The sequence below is a fragment of the Cryptotermes secundus genome, unplaced genomic scaffold, assembly GCF_002891405.2.
Source record: "Cryptotermes secundus unplaced genomic scaffold, Csec_1.0 scaffold668, whole genome shotgun sequence".
NCBI lineage: Eukaryota > Metazoa > Arthropoda > Insecta > Blattodea > Kalotermitidae > Cryptotermes > Cryptotermes secundus.
Genome location: NW_019733844.1, coordinates 200,513 through 204,023, shown reverse-complemented (window position 1 = coordinate 204,023; position 3,511 = coordinate 200,513).

The window sequence follows — 3,511 nt, the reverse complement described above, 5'->3', positions numbered from 1 at the left end:
TACATGCGTAAATACGGTATCTTAATAACTTCACTACGGGCAGTCATGCTTCAGCGTCAGTCTTTAGTTCGAATCTCCTCTCCTGAGCCTCTGAAGTCTCGACAGAATTTAGTCTGTGTAAGATTTGAGGTTTTCACGGCGGTGACTATGAAGAAAGCAGTCTTCTGGGATTTGGCACCGTGTATATGTGGTGTTAACCGACGTTTCGGAGGAACGTATCGCCCCCATCTTCAGGGTAATATTTTTTCTTCTACCCTGAAGATGGAGGCGATACGTTCCTCCGAAACGTCGGTTAACACCACATATACACGGTGCCAAATCCCAGAATACTGCTTTCTTCAGGATTTAGTCTGTTATCATATTTTTTTCATTTCATAAAAACAATTATTTATCTACAACCGAAGATTTTTCTGCGAGCTGAACCACTCCTAAACGTAGCCTTAACCAGCGGCCCTGCAGCCATCTGAACAGAACAGCGTCCGCTCTGGCCATCTGTACCTGGAGGGTCAAGTGTTCAACTGCCCCTACCAGGATACCATAAAATAGTAAAACTACATGAACACAGGCTTTGTTGTAAAGTGGGAAGTTCAGACATTAGTATGATAAAAACTGCATCAGTTAATACGCGTATAGTGATGGTAACATAGCTAAACATTCAACCCTGAGATATATAGTTCTCCCCTGAGGCAGTAAACAGGTACAAACAGTAGGCCTAAATTACTGTAATTTTCGTGGTTACACGGAGATACATTAGAACAGTCACTGCGTCCTGCGTCACTCACCGGAAGAAGAGGAGCGACCGAGCATAGCGCTGAGAGTCCTGTGGTCCATGTTAGCTATCAGGCTCCTTCAAGAAGTGCTAGGTCTTATCCAAGCTGCATGGGGGATGTTAGTACTGCGGGCTTCTGGATTCTTATATCAGGTAGTCTGGTAGCTGGTTATCAGAACTTCGAAAGAGCTTGTTGATTCCACTTTCAGGACAGAAGTAACTACATTCAATTTATTTTTCTTATATTTCTCTATACATTACTGCTTGCATCCTGTTGTATGAGTATACCCAACAACACAAATTCCACCATCAACATATCTGTACTTTACTGATTTATGTTCCACTACATGTTTCGACTCCAATAGGGTCAATCTCAGTTTTGAGATTTACACATTCTCATTACTGAATTGTAAAGCTTGCAAGCTTGCATACATATTTACATACATAGGCTTAAAATGATTACTTTCTATGTACATTTATATTCTCACTGCTACATGTTGATTTAAATACAAGATATAAGAACTAAAAGTTAAAAATTAAAAAATTAATGTAATTGTACTAATTTTTAAAATTAATTTAAAAGTGTCGTATGTAGACCACGCAGCAAAGTATACCACATAAACTAGATAACAAAACAAAAGTAACAACCAACATCCTGATAAAAAGAATAAAATGAATTCGTGCTCAAGAAGCAGTTAACACAAACGAACCAACCAATAACAGAAGAATCGGACGGAAAGATGCGTGGTCTACTGCAACAGACACTAAACTGAACACAGCATACGACAATTTTTAAATTAATTTAAAAAACACAACATTTATCAATCACACTGGACGGAGTTAATAACGTAACGTGTCGGGAATCCAGAAGAATCACTTCCATGGAAACGCTAGAATAGACCATTGCATAGGAAACAACAATCGCTCTATTGTAGTTCTAACAGGAGTCTCCATGGTTATAACAAAGGGTCCGTTGCATGGCAGCGACCGAGGTTGTATAGCGGGGTTGAATGCATTCGCACAGTCAGCCTTTATCCAGCCGTCTAAGAAGTGAGTTTTGGAACATCCGCCGCGGAAGAGAGTCAGCTAGTAAACCGCCAGAGAAGACCGTCTAGTGTCGCCGAGACATTGCAAGCAGTAATTCTAACACTGCAAGAGCAAATGATTGTAAAGCGTGTGATTGTGTAAGTGTGAAGAACAATAAAGGTTCTACGGAATTTGAGACCTACGTGAATTTATTTGTAGCCTGACACGCAAAACACGCTACATTGGTGTCAGAAGTGGGATTGGACTTATACACGTGGTCAACAAGATTCGAACTCAAGACACGCTACACTGGTGTCAGAAGTTTTACGAACTTACACACGCCACACACTGATTATTGTGCATCAAGTACTTTCCTGCAGCAAAATGGAGATGCAACAAATGATGGAACTTCTACTGAAGGAAATCAGAGAGAAACACGAAACGACGGAGGCCAATAGAAAAGCGGAGAAGAAAGAATTGCTGGCCTTAATGGAGGCAAACCAAATAGAAGCCGACGCCAAACATAACGAGATGATGGCCGATTGGAAAGCCTGGGGGGAAGAGGGGAGAACTAGCCACGAGAAGATTGAGCCCCACTCAGAAGTGATGCAGTCCGTACTGGAGCATCGAGAGGTCCCCATAGTAGACGCCTCGATAATGCCGGCCAGAGAACCGAGGAAACGGCGTAGGGACCAAAAACTGGCCGCGGAGCGCCGCAGCCAGAAAGCGAAGGACTCTGTGTGGGAAAATCGCGAACCCCCGAAGAAATTGGCTGTCACACACAGAAGGGCGACACTAGACGGTCTTCTCTGGCGATTTACTAGCAGACTCTCTTCCGCGGCGGATGTTCCAAGACTCAATTCTTAGACGGCTGGATAAAGACTGACTGTTTCTCGCCGAAGCTGGGCTATTTATCCCCTCGGCCGTTGCTATGCAAATGAACCCCCTGTTATAGCAGTGGAAACGTTGCTTTGTTGGTTCCGCGATTCCTACGCAATGACTCATTGTTATTGCGTTGTCTCTGTGGGAAAGCTTCGCGTATTCGTCGTAACCGTGGAGATGTGATGTTCTTTACACAATGGCTCACTGTTGGGATTACAGTGCCGCTATTGTTACTTCCTATGCAACGGTCTGTTCTAGCGTTTCCATAGAAGTGACTCTTCTGGATTGCAAACACTTTGCATTGCTCCCTTCTAAAGATTGTTCGTCCCCGAACAGCCTAAAGGTTCTCCCTCGGTTTCGATTCCGCGGTGTTCTGCTGGCAACGTCTGCATTCGGTCTTGGTTTCCTTTGCGCGTCTTTTTGCGCTGTTCATTCTACCGCATCCGCCCCTCTCTTCAGTGGTGCTCGCCCCGAGCACTCCCGTAGCCGAGAATTTGTCGATCTCGTTGTTTTACACCCATTCCTCACTTTCATTCTTCATTCATCCTTGTTGGGGAGGCCGGTACTTCTACGTTACCGGTTCCTCCAATAAGGGCCGTTTACCTTTTTCCGTTTTGGAGGGGGTCGACCCCTCCACAAGGTCCAATTCATTTTTGTCTTCAGGCTGGTATGAGGCCCAACTATTCGTTTCTAAATCCCTAGTCCTTGGTTCTTCCTGAGGGTTCGGCTGGCTGTTCCCTCGTTCCCATGATGCAGCTGCTGTCTTTTGTGCCCCTTTTTTGGTCCATTGCTGCCATCTGATTTCTCCTGGGGTCTCCGACCTCTGGAGGTTCT